The sequence below is a fragment of the Microcebus murinus genome, chromosome 9, assembly GCF_040939455.1.
Source record: "Microcebus murinus isolate Inina chromosome 9, M.murinus_Inina_mat1.0, whole genome shotgun sequence".
Taxonomy (NCBI): domain Eukaryota; kingdom Metazoa; phylum Chordata; class Mammalia; order Primates; family Cheirogaleidae; genus Microcebus; species Microcebus murinus.
Genome location: NC_134112.1, coordinates 58,122 through 77,538, shown reverse-complemented (window position 1 = coordinate 77,538; position 19,417 = coordinate 58,122). Strand labels below are relative to the sequence as shown.

The 19,417-nt window shown below is 62.9% G+C and overlaps 5 pseudogenes; all 5 read left to right on the top strand.

Annotated features, from left to right (window-relative positions):
* The first annotated feature begins 3,301 nt into the window (after window positions 1-3,301).
* Window positions 3,302-3,420, top strand: LOC142873049 (uncharacterized; annotated as a pseudogene).
* A 3,834-nt stretch (window positions 3,421-7,254) lies between these two features.
* LOC142873048 (uncharacterized) lies at window positions 7,255-7,373 on the top strand (annotated as a pseudogene).
* Window positions 7,374-11,185: 3,812 nt separating this feature from the next.
* On the top strand, window positions 11,186-11,304 carry LOC142873047 (uncharacterized; annotated as a pseudogene).
* A 3,825-nt stretch (window positions 11,305-15,129) lies between these two features.
* Window positions 15,130-15,248, top strand: LOC142873046 (uncharacterized; annotated as a pseudogene).
* A 3,811-nt stretch (window positions 15,249-19,059) lies between these two features.
* Window positions 19,060-19,178, top strand: LOC142873044 (uncharacterized; annotated as a pseudogene).
* The last annotated feature ends 239 nt before the right edge of the window (window positions 19,179-19,417 follow it).

Here is a 19,417-nt window from a genome sequence, read left to right as displayed (position 1 = left end):
GCAACTTCAAACTCCTGGGCTCGAGTGATCCTTCTGCCTCAGCCTCCCGGGTAGCTGGGACTGCAGGCATGCGCCACCATGCCCCGCTAATTTTTTATATATATATCAGTTGGCCAATTAATTTCTTTCTATTTATAGTAGAGACGGGGTCTCGCTCTTGCTCAGGCTGGTTTTGAACTCCTGACCTTGAGCAATCCGCCCGCCTCGGCCTCCCAAGAGCTAGGATTACAGGCGTGAGCCACAGCGCCCGGCCGGATTCATTATTTTTAAAAAGTGTCTCTTATCTCTATTATTGCATTTTCTTTTCTCTCTCTTTTCAAGCAGATGATGGGAGTCCAAGTGTTAAGGTGACATGTGTTGCCCGTGCCCCCCTCCCCCCCCCGTGTTCTTATTCATTTACCTCTCATGTTGTTCCAGCATATTGTGGGGGCACCAATGTTAAGGTCGGGTGCGTTGCCCTCTCCCAGCCTCCCCCCTCGGGTCAGAGCTTCAAGTGCGCCCATCCCCCAGTCGGTGCGTACCCACCCCATTCCTAATGGATGTGTATGCCCATCCCCTCCCCCCACCCGCCCGACACCCACCCGAAGAAGGTGATTCCTCTGTGTCCACTTAGGTGTCCATTGGTTCGTACCCATTTGCTGGTGAGCGCGAGCACGTGGTGCTCGTGTGTCCATTCTTGGGATACTTGGCTTACTGGAACGGGTTCCAGCTCTGGCCAGGAGAACCACGAGAGGTGCCCCCTCACCGCTGCTCCTCATAGCCGAATAGCACTCCGTGGTGTCCACGGGCCACATTTTACTTACCCACTCGTGGGTCGATGGGCACTCGGGTGGCTTCCAGGTCTTTGCGATTGTGACTTGTGCCCTGACACTAACCCTAACCCTTACCCAGCCCGTCTCCTCCACGGCCCCTGCCTGACTGACTCCTTCCCGCCCGGCCTGTCACCTGTCACCGTCCTCTGCCCCTGCCTGACACGCTCCTCCCCGCCCGGGCCGTCACCGTCCTCGGCCCCTGCCTGACGGGGCTCCTCCGTCGCCTGGGCCTTCCAAGGGCTTGGTGTGGACGCTGGTTCCAGGACGCCCTCCCAGGAACCCGGTAGCAGGGCGGCCGCAGCGTCTCGCGCAACCCAACCGTCCGCCGGCTGGCCGCCGTCGCTAAGTGGCCTGCGGGGGACGTGCTCCCGCTGTGCCGTGGGGGCCCAGCCTGGTGTCTTCTCTGAGGCCCCGCGGCTGCCGCTCCCCGCAAGGGGATAGCCGCGGAGGTGGGGACCGCCTCCTCATGGGGACGTACACCCAGCTCTCCACGTCGGATTCCGGGGCTCTCTGTCCTGCCAGAAGGCCCAGCTGGCCTGCGGGTCCTTAGAGTGGCAAAAACATCCGAAAACTGAGATTGAGGGTCCGGTGGGTGTCTGCACTTTTGTGCTGGGCTCCCCAGGGAGGCCCGGGGGCTGGCTGGACAACGCGGTCTGCTGGGCTGGGGGGGGGGGGTTTGGAGGAGCAACTGATGCCCTTTGCACTTTGGGTAGCAAGTGTCTGAGGTGTCTCTGGGCCCTGTGCCATGTGGGGGCGGGGGCGGGGGCGGGGTGGGAGGAGGAGGAGGAGGAGGAGGAGGAGGAGGAGGAGGTGGGAAGGGCCGTGGCCTGCAGTCGTGTTCCCCGGGGTGGCACAGCATGTGGCTTCTTCCACAGGCTGCTTGTCCTGGGCTCCCTGCACCTGGGCCTTTGGAGGACTGGCCCTGTGCTTGCCAACACTTCCTGCAGGGACCCAGAGCTGGGAGGTTGCATCTCTCAGCCCTGGGTCGGGCAGAGCCCCAGCGGGCCAGGCCCACAACCTCTCTCAGCAGGGGTCCCCCAGAAGGCTCCTTTGGGACCAGGATTCTCTTGCGGGTGACTCTTTAAGGTCTGGCCCCTGGATGGAGGGGCACCAGGAGTAGAGGAGCAGGAAGGGGAAGGGGGTGGCCATGCGAGGGGACACTTTCAGGCCAAGTCCCAGCTTCAGTCTGATCCTCCTGGGAACGCCGGGGTGGACATCACACCTCCTGGTTGCCCCGCTCTGAGACCAGGAGCCGGGCTTCGCATTCCCACAGCAGCCAGTCGTGGGCTGAGGACACCTGGGGCGTTGGGAACTCCCTGGCTTCTCCTTGGTTTAACATCTGGAGCTGCTTGTGAATTGTGCCGCCACACACACCCGAGTGCAGGTGTCTTCTGCACAGACTGCGGGCCTCGCTCTTCTGAATGCCGCTAGCTCGCGACCCACCCACGGGTGAACCTGGTCAGGGTACTTTCTCTCAGGGGCAGACTCTGATCCGGGCGGGCTACCGGTGTCTCTGTTTGCTCCTTTCTTTCTTCCACTTCGGGAAAGGCTTCCTTACTGGGTGTGGAAATCTCCTATGCCTTTCCTCGCCTATTCTGTCAGCTCTAAAATTCTCTTTCGGTTGCCACCCTCACAGATGGATTAGGAAACTCTTTGCGGTGCACTCATTAGTGAAATGACCTCAATGACGCTGGAATCCAATATCTAATCGCCGATTTTTGGCGAGTCCACACGCCAGGGTGGTTGGGGTCCAATGCAGCCCCGGCCAGGCCCAGGCCCCTTGGACTGGGCCACAGGAGGACACAGAGGAGGGTCCCGGCCCCCACGGTAGGTAGAGGTGCGGGCAGTTCTCCAAGGGCTTGGGTGTTTTCCAGAGGGAGGAGATGGAGGGGACTGATTTCTTCAGCGCCCCACAAACCACGCCACCCCACCCCACCCATGGGACACATCCCGAGAGAGAGAGACGCCCCATACACTGGCTCCCCTCCCCCGTGCGCTGTGCCCCAGCCCTGGCCCGGGGGAATAGGCGGCCGCCAGGCCACAGGGTGGGGGGCGCAGCTGAAAGGGGTTGTGGGGGAGGGCCGCCCCTGGCTGGGGTCAAAGGGCGAGCGCCCCGCCCCTCCCGCCCGTGCGCAGTCAGCGGCCCCGGCGCGCTGGGGGTGGGGGGCGGGGAGGTGAAGGAGGCCAGGCAAGGAGAGGAGGGGGGCTTGAAGGTCTCCACCTTGGCGGGTCCAGCCGTGGAGGCGCATCTTGTGTGAGTGTGAGTGAGTGAGTGAGTGCGTGTGAGTGTGTGTGTATACAGAGACAGCCCCCAACCCCGGCCCGCCGCTCCCTGCCCGCCCCGCCTGTCACCCCCGTCCCTTGGAGCCCGCGGGACCCGGCCGGCGAACTCAACAGGCCCGACCCGGCGCGGGGCCTGGGGCGGGAGGAGGCGGCGGGGAAGCGCAGAGAGGCTCGGCTTCTTGAGCGGGGCAGGGGCGCCCTCCGCCGTCCACGGCCACACCACCCCGAACGCGCCCGATCCCGTCTGGTCTCGGAAGCTAAGCAGGGTCGGGCCTGGTTAGAACTTGGATGGGAGACCGCCCGGGAATACCGGGTGCCGTAGGCTTCTTCTTTTTTTTTTTGCCTCTGGTTCTGTCGCGTTTCTGGGAGTGCGGGGGCGGCCCGGGGTGGGGGGACCCCCACCCTCGGCGCCCGCCGCGGTGCCTGGCGCCCCAGCCCGCACCGTGGGGCCTCCTCTTGTCCCGAGCCGTGACACCGCCGCCACGCGGCAGCATGCCTGGCTTCTGGACAGTCAGGTCTCAGACCAAAGGTCTGCTCTGTGGGAGCCGACACGCTGGAGGAAACCTTGAGAGTCTGAGAGGGGAGGGAGTTCCAGAAGAAGGCCAGGATGTCATTTTGAGGGAGTATGTGACCAGAACTCCTCCCGTTGCTTTTGGGGTTCTATGGGCTACACGTAGGAATCTTTGGTGGTGGCACCTGATGTTCGGGGATCCGGAGTCACACCCAGACCTGCTCCACAGGCCTCCTTTTACTTTTCTCTTCGGATTCATTTTTTTTTTTTTTTTTGAGACAGAGTCTCGGTTTGTTGCCCAGGCTAGAGTGAGTGCCGTGGCGTCAGCCTAGCTCACAGCAACTTCAAACTCCTGGGCTCGAGTGATCCTTCTGCCTCAGCCTCCCGGGTAGCTGGGACTGCAGGCATGCGCCACCATGCCCCGCTAATTTTTTATATATATATCAGTTGGCCAATTAATTTCTTTCTATTTATAGTAGAGACGGGGTCTCGCTCTTGCTCAGGCTGGTTTTGAACTCCTGACCTTGAGCAATCCGCCCGCCTCGGCCTCCCAAGAGCTAGGATTACAGGCGTGAGCCACAGCGCCCGGCCGGATTCATTATTTTTAAAAAGTGTCTCTTATCTCTATTATTGCATTTTCTTTTCTCTCTCTTTTCAAGCAGATGATGGGAGTCCAAGTGTTAAGGTGACATGTGTTGCCCGTGCCCCCCTCCCCCCCCCGTGTTCTTATTCATTTACCTCTCATGTTGTTCCAGCATATTGTGGGGGCACCAATGTTAAGGTCGGGTGCGTTGCCCTCTCCCAGCCTCCCCCCTCGGGTCAGAGCTTCAAGTGCGCCCATCCCCCAGTCGGTGCGTACCCACCCCATTCCTAATGGATGTGTATGCCCATCCCCTCCCCCCACCCGCCCGACACCCACCCGAAGAAGGTGATTCCTCTGTGTCCACTTAGGTGTCCATCGGTTCGTACCCATTTGCTGGTGAGCGCGAGCACGTGGTGCTCGTGTGTCCATTCTTGGGATACTTGGCTTACTGGAACGGGTTCCAGCTCTGGCCAGGAGAACCACGAGAGGTGCCCCCTCACCGCTGCTCCTCATAGCCGAATAGCACTCCGTGGTGTCCACGGGCCACATTTTACTTACCCACTCGTGGGTCGATGGGCACTCGGGTGGCTTCCAGGTCTTTGCGATTGTGACTTGTGCCCTGACACTAACCCTAACCCTTACCCAGCCCGTCTCCTCCACGGCCCCTGCCTGACTGACTCCTTCCCGCCCGGCCTGTCACCTGTCACCGTCCTCTGCCCCTGCCTGACACGCTCCTCCCCGCCCGGGCCGTCACCGTCCTCGGCCCCTGCCTGACGGGGCTCCTCCGTCGCCTGGGCCTTCCAAGGGCTTGGTGTGGACGCTGGTTCCAGGACGCCCTCCCAGGAACCCGGTAGCAGGGCGGCCGCAGCGTCTCGCGCAACCCAACCGTCCGCCGGCTGGCCGCCGTCGCTAAGTGGCCTGCGGGGGACGTGCTCCCGCTGTGCCGTGGGGGCCCAGCCTGGTGTCTTCTCTGAGGCCCCGCGGCTGCCGCTCCCCGCAAGGGGATAGCCGCGGAGGTGGGGACCGCCTCCTCATGGGGACGTACACCCAGCTCTCCACGTCGGATTCCGGGGCTCTCTGTCCTGCCAGAAGGCCCAGCTGGCCTGCGGGTCCTTAGAGTGGCAAAAACATCCGAAAACTGAGATTGAGGGTCCGGTGGGTGTCTGCACTTTTGTGCTGGGCTCCCCAGGGAGGCCCGGGGGCTGGCTGGACAACGCGGTCTGCTGGGCTGGGGGGGGGGTTTGGAGGAGCAACTGATGCCCTTTGCACTTTGGGTAGCAAGTGTCTGAGGTGTCTCTGGGCCCTGTGCCATGTGGGGGCGGGGGCGGGGGCGGGGTGGGAGGAGGAGGAGGAGGAGGAGGAGGAGGAGGAGGAGGAGGTGGGAAGGGCCGTGGCCTGCAGTCGTGTTCCCCGGGGTGGCACAGCATGTGGCTTCTTCCACAGGCTGCTTGGCCTGGGCTCCCTGCACCTGGGCCTTTGGAGGACTGGCCCTGTGCTTGCCAACACTTCCTGCAGGGACCCAGAGCTGGGAGGTTGCATCTCTCAGCCCTGGGTCGGGCAGAGCCCCAGCGGGCCAGGCCCACAACCTCTCTCAGCAGGGGTCCCCCAGAAGGCTCCTTTGGGACCAGGATTCTCTTGCGGGTGACTCTTTAAGGTCTGGCCCCTGGATGGAGGGGCACCAGGAGTAGAGGAGCAGGAAGGGGAAGGGGGTGGCCATGCGAGGGGACACTTTCAGGCCAAGTCCCAGCTTCAGTCTGATCCTCCTGGGAACGCCGGGGTGGACATCACACCTCCTGGTTGCCCCGCTCTGAGACCAGGAGCCGGGCTTCGCATTCCCACAGCAGCCAGTCGTGGGCTGAGGACACCTGGGGCGTTGGGAACTCCCTGGCTTCTCCTTGGTTTAACATCTGGAGCTGCTTGTGAATTGTGCCGCCACACACACCCGAGTGCAGGTGTCTTCCGCACAGACTGCGGGCCTCGCTCTTCTGAATGCCGCTAGCTCGCGACCCACCCACGGGTGAACCTGGTCAGGGTACTTTCTCTCAGGGGCAGACTCTGATCCGGGCGGGCTACCGGTGTCTCTGTTTGCTCCTTTCTTTCTTCCACTTCGGGAAAGGCTTCCTTACTGGGTGTGGAAATCTCCTATGCCTTTCCTCGCCTATTCTGTCAGCTCTAAAATTCTCTTTCGGTTGCCACCCTCACAGATGGATTAGGAAACTCTTTGCGGTGCACTCATTAGTGAAATGACCTCAATGACGCTGGAATCCAATATCTAATCGCCGATTTTTGGCGAGTCCACACGCCAGGGTGGTTGGGGTCCAATGCAGCCCCGGCCAGGCCCAGGCCCCTTGGACTGGGCCACAGGAGGACACAGAGGAGGGTCCCGGCCCCCACGGTAGGTAGAGGTGCGGGCAGTTCTCCAAGGGCTTGGGTGTTTTCCAGAGGGAGGAGATGGAGGGGACTGATTTCTTCAGCGCCCCACAAACCACGCCACCCCACCCCACCCATGGGACACATCCCGAGAGAGAGAGACGCCCCATACACTGGCTCCCCTCCCCCGTGCGCTGTGCCCCAGCCCTGGCCCGGGGGAATAGGCGGCCGCCAGGCCACAGGGTGGGGGGCGCAGCTGAAAGGGGTTGTGGGGGAGGGCCGCCCCTGGCTGGGGTCAAAGGGCGAGCGCCCCGCCCCTCCCGCCCGTGCGCAGTCAGCGGCCCCGGCGCGCTGGGGGTGGGGGGCGGGGAGGTGAAGGAGGCCAGGCGAGGAGAGGAGGGGGGCTTGAAGGTCTCCACCTTGGCGGGTCCAGCCGTGGAGGCGCATCTTGTGTGAGTGTGAGTGTGAGTGAGTGAGTGAGTGTGAGTGTGAGTGTGTGTGTATACAGAGACAGCCCCCAACCCCGGCCCGCCGCTCCCTGCCCGCCCCGCCTGTCACCCCCGTCCCTCGGAGCCCGCGGGACCCGGCCGGCGAACTCAACAGGCCCGACCCGGCGCGGGGCCTGGGGCGGGAGGAGGCGGCGGGGAAGCGCGGAGAGGCTCGGCTTCTTGAGCGGGGCAGGGGCGCCCTCCGCCGTCCACGGCCACACCACCCCGAACGCGCCCGATCCCGTCTGGTCTCGGAAGCTAAGCAGGGTCGGGCCTGGTTAGAACTTGGATGGGAGACCGCCCGGGAATACCGGGTGCCGTAGGCTTCTTCTTTTTTTTTTTGCCTCTGGTTCTGTCGCGTTTCTGGGAGTGCGGGGGCGGCCCGGGGTGGGGGTGACCCCCACCCTCGGCGCCCGCCGCGGTGCCTGGCGCCCCAGCCCGCACCGTGGGGCCTCCTCTTGTCCCGAGCCGTGACACCGCCGCCACGCGGCAGCATGCCTGGCTTCTGGACAGTCAGGTCTCAGACCAAAGGTCTGCTCTGTGGGAGCCGACACGCTGGAGGAAACCTTGAGAGTCTGAGAGGGGAGGGAGTTCCAGAAGAAGGCCAGGATGTCATTTTGAGGGAGTATGTGACCAGAACTCCTCCCGTTGCTTTTGGGGTTCTATGGGCTACACGTAGGAATCTTTGGTGGTGGCACCTGATGTTCGGGGATCCGGAGTCACACCCAGACCTGCTCCACAGGCCTCCTTTTACTTTTCTCTTCGGATTCATTTTTTTTTTTTTTTTTGAGACAGAGTCTCGGTTTGTTGCCCAGGCTAGAGTGAGTGCCGTGGCGTCAGCCTAGCTCACAGCAACTTCAAACTCCTGGGCTCGAGTGATCCTTCTGCCTCAGCCTCCCGGGTAGCTGGGACTGCAGGCATGCGCCACCATGCCCCGCTAATTTTTTATATATATATCAGTTGGCCAATTAATTTCTTTCTATTTATAGTAGAGACGGGGTCTCGCTCTTGCTCAGGCTGGTTTTGAACTCCTGACCTTGAGCAATCCGCCCGCCTCGGCCTCCCAAGAGCTAGGATTACAGGCGTGAGCCACAGCGCCCGGCCGGATTCATTATTTTTAAAAAGTGTCTCTTATCTCTATTATTGCATTTTCTTTTCTCTCTCTTTTCAAGCAGATGATGGGAGTCCAAGTGTTAAGGTGACATGTGTTGCCCGTGCCCCCCTCCCCCCCCCCGTGTTCTTATTCATTTACCTCTCATGTTGTTCCAGCATATTGTGGGGGCACCAATGTTAAGGTCGGGTGCGTTGCCCTCTCCCAGCCTCCCCCCTCGGGTCAGAGCTTCAAGTGCGCCCATCCCCCAGTCGGTGCGTACCCACCCCATTCCTAATGGATGTGTATGCCCATCCCCTCCCCCCACCCGCCCGACACCCACCCGAAGAAGGTGATTCCTCTGTGTCCACTTAGGTGTCCATCGGTTCGTACCCATTTGCTGGTGAGCGCGAGCACGTGGTGCTCGTGTGTCCATTCTTGGGATACTTGGCTTACTGGAACGGGTTCCAGCTCTGGCCAGGAGAACCACGAGAGGTGCCCCCTCACCGCTGCTCCTCATAGCCGAATAGCACTCCGTGGTGTCCACGGGCCACATTTTACTTACCCACTCGTGGGTCGATGGGCACTCGGGTGGCTTCCAGGTCTTTGCGATTGTGACTTGTGCCCTGACACTAACCCTAACCCTTACCCAGCCCGTCTCCTCCACGGCCCCTGCCTGACTGACTCCTTCCCGCCCGGCCTGTCACCTGTCACCGTCCTCTGCCCCTGCCTGACACGCTCCTCCCCGCCCGGGCCGTCACCGTCCTCGGCCCCTGCCTGACGGGGCTCCTCCGTCGCCTGGGCCTTCCAAGGGCTTGGTGTGGACGCTGGTTCCAGGACGCCCTCCCAGGAACCCGGTAGCAGGGCGGCCGCAGCGTCTCGCGCAACCCAACCATCCGCCGGCTGGCCGCCGTCGCTAAGTGGCCTGCGGGGGACGTGCTCCCGCTGTGCCGTGGGGGCCCAGCCTGGTGTCTTCTCTGAGGCCCCGCGGCTGCCGCTCCCCGCAAGGGGATAGCCGCGGAGGTGGGGACCGCCTCCTCATGGGGACGTACACCCAGCTCTCCACGTCGGATTCCGGGGCTCTCTGTCCTGCCAGAAGGCCCAGCTGGCCTGCGGGTCCTTAGAGTGGCAAAAACATCCGAAAACTGAGATTGAGGGTCCGGTGGGTGTCTGCACTTTTGTGCTGGGCTCCCCAGGGAGGCCCGGGGGCTGGCTGGACAACGCGGTCTGCTGGGCTGGGGGGGGGTTTGGAGGAGCAACTGATGCCCTTTGCACTTTGGGTAGCAAGTGTCTGAGGTGTCTCTGGGCCCTGTGCCATGTGGGGGCGGGGGCGGGGGCGGGGTGGGAGGAGGAGGAGGAGGAGGAGGAGGTGGGAAGGGCCGTGGCCTGCAGTCGTGTTCCCCGGGGTGGCACAGCATGTGGCTTCTTCCACAGGCTGCTTGGCCTGGGCTCCCTGCACCTGGGCCTTTGGAGGACTGGCCCTGTGCTTGCCAACACTTCCTGCAGGGACCCAGAGCTGGGAGGTTGCATCTCTCAGCCCTGGGTCGGGCAGAGCCCCAGCGGGCCAGGCCCACAACCTCTCTCAGCAGGGGTCCCCCAGAAGGCTCCTTTGGGACCAGGATTCTCTTGCGGGTGACTCTTTAAGGTCTGGCCCCTGGATGGAGGGGCACCAGGAGTAGAGGAGCAGGAAGGGGAAGGGGGTGGCCATGCGAGGGGACACTTTCAGGCCAAGTCCCAGCTTCAGTCTGATCCTCCTGGGAACGCCGGGGTGGACATCACACCTCCTGGTTGCCCCGCTCTGAGACCAGGAGCCGGGCTTCGCATTCCCACAGCAGCCAGTCGTGGGCTGAGGACACCTGGGGCGTTGGGAACTCCCTGGCTTCTCCTTGGTTTAACATCTGGAGCTGCTTGTGAATTGTGCCGCCACACACACCCGAGTGCAGGTGTCTTCTGCACAGACTGCGGGCCTCGCTCTTCTGAATGCCGCTAGCTCGCGACCCACCCACGGGTGAACCTGGTCAGGGTACTTTCTCTCAGGGGCAGACTCTGATCCGGGCGGGCTACCGGTGTCTCTGTTTGCTCCTTTCTTTCTTCCACTTCGGGAAAGGCTTCCTTACTGGGTGTGGAAATCTCCTATGCCTTTCCTCGCCTATTCTGTCAGCTCTAAAATTCTCTTTCGGTTGCCACCCTCACAGATGGATTAGGAAACTCTTTGCGGTGCACTCATTAGTGAAATGACCTCAATGACGCTGGAATCCAATATCTAATCGCCGATTTTTGGCGAGTCCACACGCCAGGGTGGTTGGGGTCCAATGCAGCCCCGGCCAGGCCCAGGCCCCTTGGACTGGGCCACAGGAGGACACAGAGGAGGGTCCCGGCCCCCACGGTAGGTAGAGGTGCGGGCAGTTCTCCAAGGGCTTGGGTGTTTTCCAGAGGGAGGAGATGGAGGGGACTGATTTCTTCAGCGCCCCACAAACCACGCCACCCCACCCCACCCATGGGACACATCCCGAGAGAGAGAGACGCCCCATACACTGGCTCCCCTCCCCCGTGCGCTGTGCCCCAGCCCTGGCCCGGGGGAATAGGCGGCCGCCAGGCCACAGGGTGGGGGGCGCAGCTGAAAGGGGTTGTGGGGGAGGGCCGCCCCTGGCTGGGGTCAAAGGGCGAGCGCCCCGCCCCTCCCGCCCGTGCGCAGTCAGCGGCCCCGGCGCGCTGGGGGTGGGGGGCGGGGAGGTGAAGGAGGCCAGGCAAGGAGAGGAGGGGGGCTTGAAGGTCTCCACCTTGGCGGGTCCAGCCGTGGAGGCGCATCTTGTGTGAGTGTGAGTGAGTGAGTGAGTGCGTGTGAGTGTGTGTGTATACAGAGACAGCCCCCAACCCCGGCCCGCCGCTCCCTGCCCGCCCCGCCTGTCACCTTCGTCCCTCGGAGCCCGCGGGACCCGGCCGGCGAACTCAACAGGCCCGACCCGGCGCGGGGCCTGGGGCGGGAGGAGGCGGCGGGGAAGCGCAGAGAGGCTCGGCTTCTTGAGCGGGGCAGGGGCGCCCTCCGCCGTCCACGGCCACACCACCCCGAACGCGCCCGATCCCGTCTGGTCTCGGAAGCTAAGCAGGGTCGGGCCTGGTTAGAACTTGGATGGGAGACCGCCCGGGAATACCGGGTGCCGTAGGCTTCTTCTTTTTTTTTTTGCCTCTGGTTCTGTCGCGTTTCTGGGAGTGCGGGGGCGGCCCGGGGTGGGGGGGACCCCCACCCTCGGCGCCCGCCGCGGTGCCTGGCGCCCCAGCCCGCACCGTGGGGCCTCCTCTTGTCCCGAGCCGTGACACCGCCGCCACGCGGCAGCATGCCTGGCTTCTGGACAGTCAGGTCTCAGACCAAAGGTCTGCTCTGTGGGAGCCGACACGCTGGAGGAAACCTTGAGAGTCTGAGAGGGGAGGGAGTTCCAGAAGAAGGCCAGGATGTCATTTTGAGGGAGTATGTGACCAGAACTCCTCCCGTTGCTTTTGGGGTTCTATGGGCTACACGTAGGAATCTTTGGTGGTGGCACCTGATGTTCGGGGATCCGGAGTCACACCCAGACCTGCTCCACAGGCCTCCTTTTACTTTTCTCTTCGGATTCATTTTTTTTTTTTTTTTTGAGACAGAGTCTCGGTTTGTTGCCCAGGCTAGAGTGAGTGCCGTGGCGTCAGCCTAGCTCACAGCAACTTCAAACTCCTGGGCTCGAGTGATCCTTCTGCCTCAGCCTCCCGGGTAGCTGGGACTGCAGGCATGCGCCACCATGCCCCGCTAATTTTTTATATATATATCAGTTGGCCAATTAATTTCTTTCTATTTATAGTAGAGACGGGGTCTCGCTCTTGCTCAGGCTGGTTTTGAACTCCTGACCTTGAGCAATCCGCCCGCCTCGGCCTCCCAAGAGCTAGGATTACAGGCGTGAGCCACAGCGCCCGGCCGGATTCATTATTTTTAAAAAGTGTCTCTTATCTCTATTATTGCATTTTCTTTTCTCTCTCTTTTCAAGCAGATGATGGGAGTCCAAGTGTTAAGGTGACATGTGTTGCCCGTGCCCCCCTCCCCCCCCCCGTGTTCTTATTCATTTACCTCTCATGTTGTTCCAGCATATTGTGGGGGCACCAATGTTAAGGTCGGGTGCGTTGCCCTCTCCCAGCCTCCCCCCTCGGGTCAGAGCTTCAAGTGCGCCCATCCCCCAGTCGGTGCGTACCCACCCCATTCCTAATGGATGTGTATGCCCATCCCCTCCCCCCACCCGCCCGACACCCACCCGAAGAAGGTGATTCCTCTGTGTCCACTTAGGTGTCCATCGGTTCGTACCCATTTGCTGGTGAGCGCGAGCACGTGGTGCTCGTGTGTCCATTCTTGGGATACTTGGCTTACTGGAACGGGTTCCAGCTCTGGCCAGGAGAACCACGAGAGGTGCCCCCTCACCGCTGCTCCTCATAGCCGAATAGCACTCCGTGGTGTCCACGGGCCACATTTTACTTACCCACTCGTGGGTCGATGGGCACTCGGGTGGCTTCCAGGTCTTTGCGATTGTGACTTGTGCCCTGACACTAACCCTAACCCTTACCCAGCCCGTCTCCTCCACGGCCCCTGCCTGACTGACTCCTTCCCGCCCGGCCTGTCACCTGTCACCGTCCTCTGCCCCTGCCTGACACGCTCCTCCCCGCCCGGGCCGTCACCGTCCTCGGCCCCTGCCTGACGGGGCTCCTCCGTCGCCTGGGCCTTCCAAGGGCTTGGTGTGGACGCTGGTTCCAGGACGCCCTCCCAGGAACCCGGTAGCAGGGCGGCCGCAGCGTCTCGCGCAACCCAACCGTCCGCCGGCTGGCCGCCGTCGCTAAGTGGCCTGCGGGGGACGTGCTCCCGCTGTGCCGTGGGGGCCCAGCCTGGTGTCTTCTCTGAGGCCCCGCGGCTGCCGCTCCCCGCAAGGGGATAGCCGCGGAGGTGGGGACCGCCTCCTCATGGGGACGTACACCCAGCTCTCCACGTCGGATTCCGGGGCTCTCTGTCCTGCCAGAAGGCCCAGCTGGCCTGCGGGTCCTTAGAGTGGCAAAAACATCCGAAAACTGAGATTGAGGGTCCGGTGGGTGTCTGCACTTTTGTGCTGGGCTCCCCAGGGAGGCCCGGGGGCTGGCTGGACAACGCGGTCTGCTGGGCTGGGGGGGGGGTTTGGAGGAGCAACTGATGCCCTTTGCACTTTGGGTAGCAAGTGTCTGAGGTGTCTCTGGGCCCTGTGCCATGTGGGGGCGGGGGCGGGGGCGGGGTGGGAGGAGGAGGAGGAGGAGGAGGAGGAGGAGGAGGAGGTGGGAAGGGCCGTGGCCTGCAGTCGTGTTCCCCGGGGTGGCACAGCATGTGGCTTCTTCCACAGGCTGCTTGTCCTGGGCTCCCTGCACCTGGGCCTTTGGAGGACTGGCCCTGTGCTTGCCAACACTTCCTGCAGGGACCCAGAGCTGGGAGGTTGCATCTCTCAGCCCTGGGTCGGGCAGAGCCCCAGCGGGCCAGGCCCACAACCTCTCTCAGCAGGGGTCCCCCAGAAGGCTCCTTTGGGACCAGGATTCTCTTGCGGGTGACTCTTTAAGGTCTGGCCCCTGGATGGAGGGGCACCAGGAGTAGAGGAGCAGGAAGGGGAAGGGGGTGGCCATGCGAGGGGACACTTTCAGGCCAAGTCCCAGCTTCAGTCTGATCCTCCTGGGAACGCCGGGGTGGACATCACACCTCCTGGTTGCCCCGCTCTGAGACCAGGAGCCGGGCTTCGCATTCCCACAGCAGCCAGTCGTGGGCTGAGGACACCTGGGGCGTTGGGAACTCCCTGGCTTCTCCTTGGTTTAACATCTGGAGCTGCTTGTGAATTGTGCCGCCACACACACCCGAGTGCAGGTGTCTTCTGCACAGACTGCGGGCCTCGCTCTTCTGAATGCCGCTAGCTCGCGACCCACCCACGGGTGAACCTGGTCAGGGTACTTTCTCTCAGGGGCAGACTCTGATCCGGGCGGGCTACCGGTGTCTCTGTTTGCTCCTTTCTTTCTTCCACTTCGGGAAAGGCTTCCTTACTGGGTGTGGAAATCTCCTATGCCTTTCCTCGCCTATTCTGTCAGCTCTAAAATTCTCTTTCGGTTGCCACCCTCACAGATGGATTAGGAAACTCTTTGCGGTGCACTCATTAGTGAAATGACCTCAATGACGCTGGAATCCAATATCTAATCGCCGATTTTTGGCGAGTCCACACGCCAGGGTGGTTGGGGTCCAATGCAGCCCCGGCCAGGCCCAGGCCCCTTGGACTGGGCCACAGGAGGACACAGAGGAGGGTCCCGGCCCCCACGGTGGGTAGAGGTGCGGGCAGTTCTCCAAGGGCTTGGGTGTTTTCCAGAGGGAGGAGATGGAGGGGACTGATTTCTTCAGCGCCCCACAAACCACGCCACCCCACCCCACCCATGGGACACATCCCGAGAGAGAGAGACGCCCCATACACTGGCTCCCCTCCCCCGTGCGCTGTGCCCCAGCCCTGGCCCGGGGGAATAGGCGGCCGCCAGGCCACAGGGTGGGGGGCGCAGCTGAAAGGGGTTGTGGGGGAGGGCCGCCCCTGGCTGGGGTCAAAGGGCGAGCGCCCCGCCCCTCCCGCCCGTGCGCAGTCAGCGGCCCCGGCGCGCTGGGGGTGGGGGGCGGGGAGGTGAAGGAGGCCAGGCAAGGAGAGGAGGGGGGCTTGAAGGTCTCCACCTTGGCGGGTCCAGCCGTGGAGGCGCATCTTGTGTGAGTGTGAGTGAGTGAGTGAGTGCGTGTGAGTGTGTGTGTATACAGAGACAGCCCCCAACCCCGGCCCGCCGCTCCCTGCCCGCCCCGCCTGTCACCCCCGTCCCTTGGAGCCCGCGGGACCCGGCCGGCGAACTCAACAGGCCCGACCCGGCGCGGGGCCTGGGGCGGGAGGAGGCGGCGGGGAAGCGCAGAGAGGCTCGGCTTCTTGAGCGGGGCAGGGGCGCCCTCCGCCGTCCACGGCCACACCACCCCGAACGCGCCCGATCCCGTCTGGTCTCGGAAGCTAAGCAGGGTCGGGCCTGGTTAGAACTTGGATGGGAGACCGCCCGGGAATACCGGGTGCCGTAGGCTTCTTCTTTTTTTTTTTGCCTCTGGTTCTGTCGCGTTTCTGGGAGTGCGGGGGCGGCCCGGGGTGGGGGGACCCCCACCCTCGGCGCCCGCCGCGGTGCCTGGCGCCCCAGCCCGCACCGTGGGGCCTCCTCTTGTCCCGAGCCGTGACACCGCCGCCACGCGGCAGCATGCCTGGCTTCTGGACAGTCAGGTCTCAGACCAAAGGTCTGCTCTGTGGGAGCCGACACGCTGGAGGAAACCTTGAGAGTCTGAGAGGGGAGGGAGTTCCAGAAGAAGGCCAGGATGTCATTTTGAGGGAGTATGTGACCAGAACTCCTCCCGTTGCTTTTGGGGTTCTATGGGCTACACGTAGGAATCTTTGGTGGTGGCACCTGATGTTCGGGGATCCGGAGTCACACCCAGACCTGCTCCACAGGCCTCCTTTTACTTTTCTCTTCGGATTCATTTTTTTTTTTTTTTTTGAGACAGAGTCTCGGTTTGTTGCCCAGGCTAGAGTGAGTGCCGTGGCGTCAGCCTAGCTCACAGCAACTTCAAACTCCTGGGCTCGAGTGATCCTTCTGCCTCAGCCTCCCGGGTAGCTGGGACTGCAGGCATGCGCCACCATGCCCCGCTAATTTTTTATATATATATCAGTTGGCCAATTAATTTCTTTCTATTTATAGTAGAGACGGGGTCTCGCTCTTGCTCAGGCTGGTTTTGAACTCCTGACCTTGAGCAATCCGCCCGCCTCGGCCTCCCAAGAGCTAGGATTACAGGCGTGAGCCACAGCGCCCGGCCGGATTCATTATTTTTAAAAAGTGTCTCTTATCTCTATTATTGCATTTTCTTTTCTCTCTCTTTTCAAGCAGATGATGGGAGTCCAAGTGTTAAGGTGACATGTGTTGCCCGTGCCCCCCTCCCCCCCCCCGTGTTCTTATTCATTTACCTCTCATGTTGTTCCAGCATATTGTGGGGGCACCAATGTTAAGGTCGGGTGCGTTGCCCTCTCCCAGCCTCCCCCCTCGGGTCAGAGCTTCAAGTGCGCCCATCCCCCAGTCGGTGCGTACCCACCCCATTCCTAATGGATGTGTATGCCCATCCCCTCCCCCCACCCGCCCGACACCCACCCGAAGAAGGTGATTCCTCTGTGTCCACTTAGGTGTCCATCGGTTCGTACCCATTTGCTGGTGAGCGCGAGCACGTGGTGCTCGTGTGTCCATTCTTGGGATACTTGGCTTACTGGAACGGGTTCCAGCTCTGGCCAGGAGAACCACGAGAGGTGCCCCCTCACCGCTGCTCCTCATAGCCGAATAGCACTCCGTGGTGTCCACGGGCCACATTTTACTTACCCACTCGTGGGTCGATGGGCACTCGGGTGGCTTCCAGGTCTTTGCGATTGTGACTTGTGCCCTGACACTAACCCTAACCCTTACCCAGCCCGTCTCCTCCACGGCCCCTGCCTGACTGACTCCTTCCCGCCCGGCCTGTCACCTGTCACCGTCCTCTGCCCCTGCCTGACACGCTCCTCCCCGCCCGGGCCGTCACCGTCCTCGGCCCCTGCCTGACGGGGCTCCTCCGTCGCCTGGGCCTTCCAAGGGCTTGGTGTGGACGCTGGTTCCAGGACGCCCTCCCAGGAACCCGGTAGCAGGGCGGCCGCAGCGTCTCGCGCAACCCAACCATCCGCCGGCTGGCCGCCGTCGCTAAGTGGCCTGCGGGGGACGTGCTCCCGCTGTGCCGTGGGGGCCCAGCCTGGTGTCTTCTCTGAGGCCCCGCGGCTGCCGCTCCCCGCAAGGGGATAGCCGCGGAGGTGGGGACCGCCTCCTCATGGGGACGTACACCCAGCTCTCCACGTCGGATTCCGGGGCTCTCTGTCCTGCCAGAAGGCCCAGCTGGCCTGCGGGTCCTTAGAGTGGCAAAAACATCCGAAAACTGAGATTGAGGGTCCGGTGGGTGTCTGCACTTTTGTGCTGGGCTCCCCAGGGAGGCCCGGGGGCTGGCTGGACAACGCGGTCTGCTGGGCTGGGGGGGGGTTTGGAGGAGCAACTGATGCCCTTTGCACTTTGGGTAGCAAGTGTCTGAGGTGTCTCTGGGCCCTGTGCCATGTGGGGGCGGGGGCGGGGGCGGGGTGGGAGGAGGAGGAGGAGGAGGAGGAGGTGGGAAGGGCCGTGGCCTGCAGTCGTGTTCCCCGGGGTGGCACAGCATGTGGCTTCTTCCACAGGCTGCTTGGCCTGGGCTCCCTGCACCTGGGCCTTTGGAGGACTGGCCCTGTGCTTGCCAACACTTCCTGCAGGGACCCAGAGCTGGGAGGTTGCATCTCTCAGCCCTGGGTCGGGCAGAGCCCCAGCGGGCCAGGCCCACAACCTCTCTCAGCAGGGGTCCCCCAGAAGGCTCCTTTGGGACCAGGATTCTCTTGCGGGTGACTCTTTAAGGTCTGGCCCCTGGATGGAGGGGCACCAGGAGTAGAGGAGCAGGAAGGGGAAGGGGGTGGCCATGCGAGGGGACACTTTCAGGCCAAGTCCCAGCTTCAGTCTGATCCTCCTGGGAACGCCGGGGTGGACATCACACCTCCTGGTTGCCCCGCTCTGAGACCAGGAGCCGGGCTTCGCATTCCCACAGCAGCCAGTCGTGGGCTGAGGACACCTGGGGCGTTGGGAACTCCCTGGCTTCTCCTTGGTTTAACATCTGGAGCTGCTTGTGAATTGTGCCGCCACACACACCCGAGTGCAGGTGTCTTCTGCACAGACTGCGGGCCTCGCTCTTCTGAATGCCGCTAGCTCGCGACCCACCCACGGGTGAACCTGGTCAGGGTACTTTCTCTCAGGGGCAGACTCTGATCCGGGCGGGCTACCGGTGTCTCTGTTTGCTCCTTTCTTTCTTCCACTTCGGGAAAGGCTTCCTTACTGGGTGTGGAAATCTCCTATGCCTTTCCTCGCCTATTCTGTCAGCTCTAAAATTCTCTTTCGGTTGCCACCCTCACAGATGGATTAGGAAACTCTTTGCGGTGCACTCATTAGTGAAATGACCTCAATGACGCTGGAATCCAATATCTAATCGCCGATTTTTGGCGAGTCCACACGCCAGGGTGGTTGGGGTCCAATGCAGCCCCGGCCAGGCCCAGGCCCCTTGGACTGGGCCACAGGAGGACACAGAGGAGGGTCCCGGCCCCCACGGTAGGTAGAGGTGCGGGCAGTTCTCCAAGGGCTTGGGTGTTTTCCAGAGGGAGGAGATGGAGGGGACTGATTTCTTCAGCGCCCCACAAACCACGCCACCCCACCCCACCCATGGGACACATCCCGAGAGAGAGAGACGCCCCATACACTGGCTCCCCTCCCCCGTGCGCTGTGCCCCAGCCCTGGCCCGGGGGAATAGGCGGCCGCCAGGCCACAGGGTGGGGGGCGCAGCTGAAAGGGGTTGTGGGGGAGGGCCGCCCCTGGCTGGGGTCAAAGGGCGAGCGCCCCGCCCCTCCCGCCCGTGCGCAGTCAGCGGCCCCGGCGCGCTGGGGGTGGGGGGCGGGGAGGTGAAGGAGGCCAGGCAAGGAGAGGAGGGGGGCTTGAAGGTCTCCACCTTGGCGGGTCCAGCCGTGGAGGCGCATCTTGTGTGAGTGTGAGTGAGTGAGTGAGTGCGTGTGAGTGTGTGTGTATACAGAGACAGCCCCCAACCCCGGCCCGCCGCTCCCTGCCCGCCCCGCCTGTCACCCCCGTCCCTCGGAGCCCGCGGGACCCGGCCGGCGAACTCAACAGGCCCGACCCGGCGCGGGGCCTGGGGCGGGAGGAGGCGGCGGGGAAGCGCAGAGAGGCTCGGCTTCTTGAGCGGGGCAGGGGCGCCCTCCGCCGTCCACGGCCACACCACCCCGAACGCGCCCGATCCCGTCTGGTCTCGGAAGCTAAGCAGGGTCGGGCCTGGTTAGAACTTGGATGGGAGACCGCCCGGGAATACCGGGTGCCGTAGGCTTCTTCTTTTTTTTTTTGCCTCTGGTTCTGTCGCGTTTCTGGGAGTGCGGGGGCGGCCCGGGGTGGGGGGACCCCCACCCTCGGCGCCCGCCGCGGTGCCTGGCGCCCCAGCCCGCACCGTGGGGCCTCCTCTTGTCCCGAGCCGTGACACCGCCGCCACGCGGCAGCATGCCTGGCTTCTGGACAGTCAGGTCTCAGACCAAAGGTCTGCTCTGTGGGAGCCGACACGCTGGAGGAAAC